The 12667-nt window shown below is 43.5% G+C and overlaps 1 protein-coding gene, 1 long non-coding RNA gene and 1 pseudogene across 3 annotated transcripts in view; 2 read left to right on the top strand and 1 right to left on the bottom strand.

Moving 5' to 3' along the window:
• Nucleotides 1–12667, bottom strand: part of LOC142818057 (uncharacterized) — a 427592-nt gene that overhangs the window by 57655 nt on the left and 357270 nt on the right. The window lies entirely within an intron of this gene.
• Nucleotides 1–12667, top strand: part of LOC119174065 (protein 5NUC) — a 442987-nt gene that overhangs the window by 111243 nt on the left and 319077 nt on the right. The window lies entirely within an intron of this gene.
• Nucleotides 7877–9562, top strand: LOC119174066 (uncharacterized; annotated as a pseudogene).

The raw sequence follows: 12667 nt of genomic DNA, 5'->3' as shown, positions 1-12667 counted from the left end.
TGTGCATTATCATTGCTCTCCCCTGTCCCGCCGTGGTGGTCTAGTGGCTAAGGTACTCGGCTGCTGACCCGCAGGTCGCGGGATTGAATCCCGGCTGTGGCGGCTGCATTTCCGATGGAGGCGGAAATGTTGTAGGCTCGTGTGCTCAGGTTTGGGTGCACGTTAAAGAACCCCAGCTGGTCGAAATTTCCGGAGCCCTCCACTACGGTGTCTCTCATATTCATATGGTGGTTTTGGGACGTTAAACCCCACATATCAATCAAATCAATGCTCTCCCCCAATTGGAGCCAGGTGACACGTATAAAGCCCTTTGGTTTTAGTTTTCGTCACCCATCATCGCAAAGCGAGCCCCACCAAAGTGGACATTACCATGACAATTCATTGATTGACTGATTGATTGATTGACTGATTTATTGATTGATTGATTGATTGATTGATTGATTGATTGATTGATTGATTGATTGATTGATTGATTGATTGATTGATTTGTGGGGTTGAACGTCCCAAAACCACCCTATGATTATGAGAGACGCCGTAGTAGAAGGCTCCGGAAATTTTGACCACCTGGGGTTCTTTAACATGCACCCAAATCTGAGTACACAGGCCTACAACAATTCCGCCTCCATCGAAAATGCAGCTGCCACAGCTTGGATTTGATCCCGCGACCTGCCGGTAAGTAGCCGAGTACCTTAGCCACTAGAGCACCGTGGCGGGGCCATTATCATGACAAGTCAACGCGGTCGGCTGGGTTGGCAAAATTTGTGTCCTGCATGGAGCCCACATAGCAGAAATCACTCTCAGAATCTTTAGATGACAATCCACTTGTTTTTGTGAACCGTGTGTAATTCGCAGCAAACAGGCAGCTGTTGATAGTATATCGTGAGATTGTCTTCCCATAATCTCAGACCTCTGTTAACGCGTCACTATGAAGCCACCCTCTTGATAGCGAAATTGCAGTTCCAAGGTGGTGGTATTAGAAATAACTTCAATGTATTCTCAAGCCCTCTTTTTAGGGATCTTTATTCACAGCAATAACCCAAAAATACTTGAAATTCATGTCGGTACTCCTTTAATACCTAAATGTGGCACTTCTGTTGCACATAAAAGCAGTAAACAAAAATGTTGCAAAATGTAGACCAACATAACCAGGGACACTTTCATAAACACAAATCTCGCACTTCGTTACACACTTACAGAAAACAAAAATACAACAGAGCTAAGAATAGCGGGAAAAAAACGGGATGTCATTCTCTCCTCTACCTGACATCTCTAAAGGAGGAATTGTGTAGGTTACATTAGCAAACATTTTGCTTCAACAGTAACTTCTTGTTGAATAAAAACATTTAAGGTGTGGATAGATGCCATGAGCTATGCCGACACATGTGGTAAGGTCGCCACTAGGGGATGTGTTAAGGCATTCACAAAAATTGCACTCTTCCTACGAGACGTGCTGAATAGTACGGATACTTAAAAACAAAGGGTTGAAGAATCTAATGGCAGACGCGATGGCCATGATGCATTATTGCGTTCTACCAAAAACGCTATTAGATAACGGTGATAAGTATAAAAGGCATATTTTTATAGCATACGAAATATGGGAACGTGATGCTGTGGATAGTGCATCGGACATATGTTGTCACAGACCCAGAGGTCATGGGTTCGAATTGCATTAATAGAACTTTTTTGTCGTCTGATCGTGTGTATTTTTTCAACGTAATTTCAGTAACGGAAAGAGTCGCTGAAATCTTGGTTGACCCCAGCATAAAACACTTTCGAGTTAAAACATAAATCATCTAAGACATTAGTTGTATAATCCTTTATTCTATGTATAACACGTTATATTTTGTAAAAACGTTTTTCTGAGAGTATTGTTGGTGGCAAATTAACAATACCTCCAATAATCTTTCATATTTTGTCCAGTGCTTCTTTCATTTCCCATGGCACAGGGTCCTTGAGTACTTTGAATAACTTCATTCGTTGTATTGCACGTTCGATATGGATGCGTGCTCCTGCAATGTTCAGTGTTTTGCTGGCATCATGTGCCGAGAACTGCTGCTGAGAGCGCAAAAAAGCGGTCTGTATCACACCCAACTCAATGTCTATGCACATGTCATTCACACTAAATCATTTATCGACCATGACATTATCCTGAAATCCTATCAGTTTTTCAAGTACCCCTAATTTTTCCACACAAACCTTATCCGATACCCTTCCACCAAAGGTATCAATGACGAAAGTTATCATACCTGTAGGTGACACGCCGACAAAAATCTTTGCAGTGTGCGTACTTTTAGAGTGTGAATATGGTAATATTCAGCATGATGCACAGGGACTTTTCTCTAATTCAAACTCTGTGCAGTCAAGCACGACACGTACGTCTGAGAACTCGCAAAAACAAAGTGATATGTTTTTCGCCATTTCCTCAGTTGTAGGCCAAGGAAGAGCACATTCTAAAACTGCAGCAAGGCTGCGCTGGGTACAGTAAAATAGCCTATGCACAGTCGACTTACTGATGCTAAACAACGTCCCTAAGCACTCGAAGGAAAGTCATGTCTTTGAGCATACAAGAACAAGAGCAACATGCTCAAGCACAGACATTTCTGACAAATTGTCATCAATTTCGGCTACCTCATCACAAATGGCTTGAAACAGTGTCACTAATGAAACACCAGTAAATGCGCGAACAGCATTGTCTGTTAACGGTGACTCTGTAAAATTAACCTTCCTGCATGGAATTGAAAACAATCCAGCTGCACAGATTTCTCCACAACAATATTTTCTCTGCCTGACGTTACAAGTAGTAGACGGGCCTCCACTGCTTCTTCTTCTACAAAGTGTCAGCTATTACTCCACTTTCATTAATATTGTGATGTCTGGAACGCTCCGCTGGCACCCGTCAACAACAAAAAGTCTGAGCATGTCATATGGCTCAGGAAACTTTCTTGGGCGAGTTGGTCTGCAAAAAGATATCAAAAGCACAAAACCTGAAAGTAAAATGACACACAAGGAGCGGAAAAATGAAAACATGAGCAGTGCCTCACTTTTTTTCCCCTTTTTCCTTTACTACTACTTCAATACATTTAACACGGAGCGAGGCAGCACACCGTAACAAGTTTAAGGGCAGCCAAGCTTGAGGAATGCCCATAACTCTGAAAACATGTGTGAAAACTGAAAACAAGGGCTGATGATCAGTGATAAGCTTACGATACATAAAATACAACCCTACTAAGATGAGAAAAAAAGGCTAATACATTAAATCAACACATTTTGCTTATTTTTACTTATTCATTTTGCTCTCTGTAGCACACTTTGCTAGAGTTTTCGACCATCTTGACTCGTCAAAATACTCCCATTCTGCAACTGTTCTTATATCAGTGGATTGCGACTAATCTATGATATCGGGATGGAACATCAGGCAAAACTCTGCTCCTTAGGGGCACTAGGGTAGGAAAAAATATTTTAAAAATGACGTTTTGTTTTTGTGCCATTTAGGAAGGGTGTCCCTTTGTGCGCATTTACAGCATTCACGCTTTTCTTACACAGCACTTCTTCTCTTTCAGCAACACTTTTTCCGAAAGCAAGTAGTGAGTGAAAACTCACCCCAGTGCAAGGTACTCATATGCGCTCAGAACTTACGACTTATTTAAAAAAACTTCATGTACGAAAATCAAAATGTTGACTACAGTGAGCTGCGCATAGAAAATTGTTAACTTGTAAAGTAGTCTGAAACACTGTGCGGATTTATAATCACACTTCGTTTTTGAATCGCATAAGTTCGAACACTTTCAGCTCTTAGCTTCATTGCACCTGGTTTTTGTTATGCTTGTCGGTAAGCTTAGATGCTGGGGGTAAGTAAGGTCTTCAGCAAACGTAAACTTCGCGGCAACTCATACAGTTATCTTGTTAATGAGAATGCCCGTGACATATTGATGTGCTGAACCGGCAAGCTGTTCATTGTTGAACCTCTTGGCCTTTTCAGCGTACTTCGAGGCGAATTACGTGCATGCATGGTGACCACTGGTATGCTCTAATGGACAATATTATTTGTGATACAATTACACTGAATGGCTCGGTGCAACTGTTGAGTTGATGTAAATTGAGTCGCATAGTTTTTGCTGTTTTGTTTAGGTTCAGAGTCAAGTGTAAGAATGGTAAAATCATACTGGAAACGAGGACACAAAGAAGGCACACATACACATACATAGTGCTACTTTCAATATTTTTATTTTGCAAATCGAAAGATACTAATAGGGCCAAAAGATGAGCACACCTGTTGCACAGTAAAAGAAGATCATTACTAGGCACCGAGACGGACGCCAAGAAAGTTAAATTATTTTTTTGCCAGCACAATAGAGGGCATGCTAATACACTTGTCACCTATTTTTTCAATCTCCCCAGATTCTATGAATTTACGTGTAAGGCGATTTCTATTTGGAGCCAAAGTTCTGCATTTGTCAAACAGAGGAAAACAACCATACTTCTTACAGTGCACTGCTAAGAAACCGGCTGGCACGTTTCTACTTTTGTAGTAGTTTTCACGCAGCCGTTCATTTAGGCAACGACCGGTTTGTTGGACTTAGCAGCGGCCACAAGATAGCAGCAGGCAATACAAACCAGTCGTTGCCTAAATGAACGACCGCGTGAAAACCATTACGATGTTAGAACGGGGCAGCCGGTTTCTTAGAGGTGCACAGTAATAAGTGTGGTTGTTCTACTCAGTTTGACAAATGCAGAATTTCGGCACGAAGTAGAAATCAGCTTAATGTGAAATCGCAGAGGCAGGGGAGATTGAAAATATGGGTGGCAAGTGTATTACATGCCCTCTATTGCACTTACAAAAAGATAATTTGATTTCCGGGCATCCGTTTTGGTGCCTAGTATTGATCTTGTACTACGCTACCAAGTGTGGTCAAATATATATATATATATATATATATATATATATATATATATATATATATATATATATATATATGTGTGTGTGTGTGTGTGTGTGTGTGTGTGTGTGTGTGTGTGTGTGTATATGTATATATATAAATGTATATATATATTGCCCTTTAAGTAGCCGCGGAATCACAAAATAAAACTGTTCAAAGTAGAGCTATGTATCCATGTGTGTGCCTTCTTTGTGTCCTTGTTCACAGTGCACCTTTACCGTTTTTAAATGTGGAATAGCAACGTTCCCAGATGTCCAAGTTGGTGAAACTCATAGTGAAGAATTGCAATAATGGATAATGTTCTTGCATTTAATGGTCGTAAATATCACACGAGCCAAAATTCTGAGACAGTTAGGATTGAATCCTGGCCAAACTACAGTCAATTCGCTGAAAAACGTTGACCACACGTGATGATACATAGCGGGTAGAGTTACATGATATCTCACAAAAGAAGCAAGATGGTCATTAAGAGAGGCTTCAAAGTGAAACAATGAATTCGGTCATGATTACGAAGTTCATAGCTAATAAGTGGAAGATTGTTTGTGACAAAGAAATTCCTTTTCAGACATTTTTCAATTTTAAACTCTACTATCCCAATACCATGTCTTTTTTTTCTTATGTCCACTTACTTCCTATGTATTACCAGGTAACTAGTTGACAAACATTTTCCTATATTCTGTGTAAGTACATACAGCTACTAAAGCAGAATTGAAGTTGTGCAGTTCGCAGTTTTTTTGTTACAAATTTTATGGATGCCAGTGAACTAAAAAATTGCGTTCTAGCAGTAAAGAATACTCAAAATTATTAGTATATTCAGTTTTAATATATCTATAAAAATACTATCTGGTGTTTTTAATCTATCTGCAATAATACTATCTGGTTTTTAGTAGATTATTAACAGTAAAAAATTCTAAGAAATGTATGTATGAATTTTGTGAGTATTCCTTTTAGTCACCGAGATAATGGTACATCACTATGAAAAAAAATGCATGGGTCGTATAAGGCCGACGCTGTGCCCTAAAGATTTCTTTGATATTATGGTTCTTGTTAACCGATCTAGATTTCACATACACTGCTCATTAAATAAGTGTGCTGACAACGTACACAGCACTACAATAGCCATCTATTATGCTATAATAGACATGCAACTCAAATGGCTCCGAAATAAGACGATGGTATCTTGAATTTACAGCTGTGATACCTAACCAACGCAATCATCACTCCACAAAGTTAGTAACAGTAATTAAAAACAGCACTACGCGTTCCTAATGAATCACTGATCCATTTAGCTCTGTTTGGTTTTCTTCATGCAGAATACTTTCACAAACCAGTGCCTTCGCAGCCGTAGAGAAAACTCCTGCACAAAATAGTGAAATTTTTATACCATGTAATAACGTTTCTTGTGCTCATCTTCAGCAATATTACCAATGTTATATCGGCTAACATTTGCACTCGGTTCTTGTACAGATATCTCAACAATGTGCCACCTCACAATTGTTGATCTGAGGCATGAGCATGAGTTCCTTCATTGGTTTACCACTTTGAAACGGCGAGAGGATGTAAGTTAGCATAGCTAATATCCACACTTCGTCTTGCGTTGTTCACGGATCCGGCATGTCCCACACGCATGGGTGATTCGGTAACCCGGGACACGTGTCCTGACCTGTCTTTCATAACGGACGTTAAACATCCTGTCTGGGAAAACCTAAGGGAATCGCTTGGTAGCGATCACTGCCTTCTCCGGATCACTCTTCCGGTCAAGGTGACTCGGAAAAAGAGGGGCCAAGCCAAATTGACTGATTGGAATAAATTTAAAAAGCAACGCATTCCTTCCGTGCTCTTTTCCGGCGGCTATGCGGAATGGGTGAAGCATTTGCATGAATTCAGCAATAACATCTCAAGACCCTTAGGACTACAGAGGAGATCCCCGCAGTAGACAATCACCTCCTGCACCTATGGGAGGCACGTAGGAGTCTTACTAAGCGGTGGAAAAAACATAAGACTAATCGCAAGTTTAAGGGTCGCATTACTGACCTCACCGAACAAGCCGCACAGTATGCCGCCTATCCTACTGACTCAAACTGAATCGAGAAGTGTAATACAGCGGCGCATCAAATGAGCTCGAAAGGGACGTGGCGCCTCTTTCGCAGCCTCATTGACCCTACTCACACAAGAGGAGACACGCAGTGACAACTCCGGTGGGCTTTTCTCGGGTACCAAGGCATGCGGCCCTGTTCTCGGACACCTTGTGTGACCGATATCTCTGTCGCATTAAGGATTCCATTGGGCCCGAATACAAGAACACGGGCAAGCCTAATCAAGACATGGCTGCCCCTTCTACGATACATGACCTAAGGGCAAGTTTAGCTAAGATGCGCAGGGATACGGCTCCGGGTAGAGATCGCATAACAGTCAAACTGTTGGCGAATCTTACGGACTCGGCCTGCCTTCACTTGCTAGACTACATAAATCAGACTTCGGATGAACGTCCACTTCCCATAGAGTGGAAGACCTCTGTAGTCACTGTCATTCCTAAACCAGGAAAGATGGTGAATACCGACAACCTGAGGCCTATCTCACTAACTTCATGTGTGGGTAAACTTATGGAGAGAATGGTTCGGGATCGCCTCTCTTCATTCATGGAAGCTAAGCGCCTCTTAGCAGACACTATGTTTGGGTTTTGCCCACATATGTCTGCTCAGGATGTTCTTCTTCAGTTGCACCATGAAATAATAGAACCCACTGTCATGCAACACAACGAAAAGGCCAATCTTGCTTTCGATCTTAAAGGCGCCTTTGATAACGTTCGTCATAGTAGCATTCTAACAAATCTGAGCTCTTCAGATTGTGGTGACAAGGCATTTGCCTACGTAAGAGACTTCCTCTCGAAGCGTCAGGCCTTCCTTATAACTGAGGATGATTATAACGGCCCATACACCATGGGCACAAGAGGTACTCCCCAAGGAGCGGTTTTGTCACCACTCCTTTTCAACATTGCTATGATGCAGCTTCCACATCAATTGGCCCGGGTAGAAGGAATTCACCGCGCACTCTACGCGGATGATATAACAATTTCGACTACTGAAGGTAGCCTTGAAGAAATGGTGGACCGCCTCCCGCGGGTCACCTCTATAGCCGATAGCTATGTTTTCGGCTGCGGTCTCCAATGCGCTCCTGAAAAATCAGAGCTTCTGCACGTCAGCGCCAACCCCAAAGACGACACAAACTTGCATATTTTTTTGATAAGAGCTCCTGTCGGAGAAGTCGAGGAGATCCGGATCCTGGGCCTGTTCATTCGTAACAGACTCAGACCAGACTCTACCATTACTGAATTGAAACGCATAGGCGAAGAAGGCGGACGTATGATCCACCACGTTTTTAACAAACGCGGTGGGCTGAAGGGCAGGGATACGCTTCGACTCATCCATGCCTTTGTTTTCAGCCGGATCCTCTACTTCACACCCTATCTTCACACGACGAAGCAACACGACCAGCGCATCGATGCCACCATTAAGAAGGCTAAAAAGCGAGCTTTAGACTTACCGGTAACCACCTCCAATGCCAAGTTGTCGGCTCTGGGGGTGCTAAACTCTTATCAGGAATTGAAGGAGGCGCACCTCGTCAACTAATATACGCGACTTTCGCAGACAGCATCTGAGTGCCGCTTGTTAGGCCGCCTGCACATAAAACATGACTGCATTCGAGAGGAGACATGCAGACTTCCTGAGCTGTGGCGCCACAAGCTCTGGGTTCCTCCCCTTCCTCGAAACATGCACTCGCAGACGCACGAAGGCAGACGAGGGGCGCGCACTGTGGCTCTCGAACACCATTATGAATCTAAGCCAGGTGTATACTACGCTGATGTGGCAAGGCCGTCACCCTCTACATGACCACCGTAGTTCACCAAATCAAACGCGTTAACGGGCTCTCCTATCGGGCTTCCAACTCCACACGCGCTGAGGGGGTAGTAATAGAACTTTCCGCCTCGCACACGGGCTCTAGAATAATCATTACGAATTCACGTTGAGCCCGTGAAAATTATCTGGTGGGCGAGGTATCACATTTAGCCTGCGATATTCTAAAGCAAGCTGTCAGGAATTTAGACCCCTCACCAAAACGCATTGTTTTGACTCCGAGCCACAAGGTCTTAGAGGTAACGAGGCTGCGGATGCGGCCGCCCGCGCGCTTAACCACCGGGCACCTTACCCAGGCTTTTTCGGCTCAGAGACTAGCCAACCGCTTCTCCGATTTAGAGAAGTTCTGGTGTACTATTGCGAACAACATCGGCTTTTCCCGGTGCCTGCTAAGGGCCTGAGTAAGGCTGATGAACGAACCCAAAGGCGCCTGCAGACCAACACCTTGTTGTGTCCTGCAGTAGTAAAACACTTTGACCCGAATGTCGATGGGTGTTGCTCTCACTGTGGGGAAGTCTTCGATAACTTTCACATGGTGTGAGCATGTCAAATGAGTCCTTTCCTTCCACCTAACCCTTCTCCAAACCTAACCCTTCTCCAACTAGAGAGGCATGGGAGGCAGCCCTACTCAATTGCTCAGGGCTGGAGGCTCAAAGAGCTTTAGTTCAACGGGCGCGGCGAGCGGCCTTGTCCAGTGGGGTCGCAGAATAAGGACTCCCCCTGTGTAAAGGGCCCTTATGGACCTGCAACCTCTCTATGGATAAATGTTTTTAACTCACTCACTGGGAAACTCATTTAGGGGACGTTCTTGGTAAAGACATCTCATGTGAGTCAGATATTTTATAAAAATGTCCCTAGTGGGCTGAAACCACGGATAACCCGTGTTTGAAGGTGCAACCCGTAAAGAAGTACCACAGAGCACCAAATACGTGTGGTATTCGCAATGAAGGGCATTAACACCAAGATCACAAAAGCTAACTTTACACTCACAAACTAGTCAGTTGGCTCACGCAAACTCAAGCTTACTCAGATTTAGGTGAAGCTGTGAGTCCAACTGAGTCGGTGAGTTTGAGTAAGTCAGGTCAAGAAAAGATCAAGTGAATCTGAGTTCTAGTGAATTTTGTTCAGGAAAATTTTAGTGAGTCTGAGTCCGAGTGAGTCCTCAAAGCGAAACATATTTCTTGATTCAGTCTGAGCGAGCTACAATTTCTTTGCCAACTTATGGTGATATGCTGCAATTCGTTCTAAATTTACAACCTTCAGAACGCCGCACAGATGCAGGAGCACTACGTTCCATTGCAGCTTGGGTTCGTGACGAGTTCTCTTTTTTGCGAAGCCGCAGAAGCAAACATTGGGAAGGCACAGCTGACGATTTCAGGCGTCTTCTTGCAGGCTTTCATATCTGCGGGTCTGCGTAGCAAAGCACAAGTTACAGCTCCGCCAATGAATGTTCCTTCCGGGAATATATTTTAAAAATTCATTATTTTTTCACAACACAAGGCGCCGAGTATGTCTTTCACAAACTGTTACGTCTTTCTGAAGCATATGAGATGGCCTAAGCTGCTTGTTTTCGCTGCGCTGCCTACAACGGTGCAGCTCAAACTCGACTAAGTGATGGCATACTGGGTGCAGCCCGAGATGTCAACATACGCGTTTCTGACGAGGTGAGATGTAACGGCGACAGTAAACTGGCGCTTGACGCAAGCAAATTGTTAGGGCTACTGCAACACGCTATAACTTCATTTTTTAAATGAACTCCTGAATTCTCATCAGAAAAATAAACGAAGGCATGCACACAAATCAGATATTCTCGTTTTCTTGCCTACGTTGCTTCAGAAGTAGTCGGTGCTACCAAAGTGCGTGCTGCACACTTTCATCGGCGATATGACAGACTTGCCGATTCTCAGCTTGACTATCCGTTCCTTCTTCCTCGCTGCATCTCTTGGGAAGCAATGGAGACTGACTGTCATCGATGTTCTAATTGTACACTGTTGCAGGCATCACATGCGATTGCTTTTGAAGCCTCTAACTGTAGGCATTTTGTGTTCGGGATGACGACTCGAACAACACAACGCAAATGCATGCAGCAGCGCCGCCGCCCCGCCGACCGATACTCTTTGAAAAAGTTCCGCTAGTGGCCGAGGGGCGATGTGACGCTCTACAAAACTTGCGAATTGCTCTAGCGCTCGTACTGCGAGATCTGTTACGTTTCATTTAATTCTTGGAGCGTTTTATGAAGGCCTAGTCGAAGAAGGAGTTCCGTGCTGGTACTCTGCTGAAACTTTAGCGCATCTTTACAAACTGGTCTGATGAGTCCGTTAAGTTTAGTTTTTTTTTTTCGCCGTGAACATTCGAAGGTAGGCAGTGACATAATTAATGTGGCTGAGCACGAAGTAGTGGATATGTTGGAGAATACTACATTCCTTCATGCCCTGATATTTATTACTTATTCTTTTGATGAGTCGCATCGTTTCCGTAACTTTGGCTTTTAATTTGCTGATTGTCTTACCATTTGTGTATTTGCTTTCAACCAGAAATCCTAAAACCCGCATTTTATCGGCTGTTAGTATAAGGCGTCCATCGGCCGTCTTCGGGGTATAGTCTGTGTATGACCTTGTCGGACTAAACTGTTTGGGTGGTCTGCCTCGGAGTTTGGGGCGGTATAAGAAGATTTCGGACTTCTCTTCTGAACAAGAGAGTCCTGTTCGGCGTAGGTATTGTTCCACTACGTTTACCGCTTCCTGTAGCTGTTCTTCTATAGAGCCACCGCTGCCATCAGGTATCCAGAGGGTAATATCGTCGGCATATATGCTGTTGAAGCCCGTGGATCATGGACAGTTTTGAGGGCAAACCAAGTAGAGCTGAGTTGAATAACATAGAAGATATCACGGATCCCTGTGGAGTTCCTGCGCTTCCTATGGGTATGTCAGATGATGTGAGTGTGCCCACTTCGACTACAGCTTGTCTGTTTGTAGGGAAGTCCCGAATAAGGTTGTACGTTTGAGTTCCGACATTTAAGGCGTTAAGCCTATATTTTGTATTTATATGTCACCTATTTTCGCCCTTATGCTATTTCTGTGTTCTGTTATTATGCTGCTTCTCGTATTGTTATAATTATTACTCAATGTAGCACTGTTTGTTGAACTTTTATTATTTCGCCTAGCGAAGCCACGTCACGCCGACTGGCCTTCAGCTTCGCTTCGTTTTTCTGTATCTCACCAGAACTAAAATCTGTTCATTCATTCATTCATTAATTCAACCTGTTGGAGTATTGTGCTGTGTGTAATGTTATCGAATCATTTCTTAAGCTCTAAACCTAGTATAGCTTTGTTCGAGCGGGTCGTGGTGTCTATGATTTGGTGGTTCAATTAAAGCATAGTGTCGTGGCATGAAAGGTGCCTTAGGAAACCTATCATATAGTGCGCGGGAGAACGTCATGTTGTTCAAGGTAATCTGTTAGTCGAGCTAAGAAGGCGTGTTCCACGAGTTTGCCTTCGCAGGAAGTTAGGGAGATGGGTCTAATGTTGTGAATGTTCAGTGGCTTCTTTGGTATGGGTATAAGAATAATTTTGGCAACCTCCCTTTGGGGGGGAGGGGCAAACGTCTAGTAGTCTAGCATGCGGTAATGTAGTCTGTAAGGTGACTAATAGAGTTATGGTCTAGGTTACGTAGTGTCTTATTCGTAATGAAGTGGAAACCAGGAGTGGATTTGGTATTAAGGCGGTGTAGTACGGTGCGAATTTCTGCTTCCGAAAATTCCTCGTCTAGAGTTGCATTTGTCTGACCGGTATAATCTGGGTGTAGTTGAGGAGGCGC

Source organism: Rhipicephalus microplus, chromosome 5 (assembly GCF_043290135.1).
Source record: "Rhipicephalus microplus isolate Deutch F79 chromosome 5, USDA_Rmic, whole genome shotgun sequence".
Lineage (NCBI taxonomy): Eukaryota > Metazoa > Arthropoda > Arachnida > Ixodida > Ixodidae > Rhipicephalus > Rhipicephalus microplus.
The sequence above is the reverse complement of the archived record's forward strand: the minus strand, read 5'-3'. Positions and strand labels throughout refer to the sequence as shown.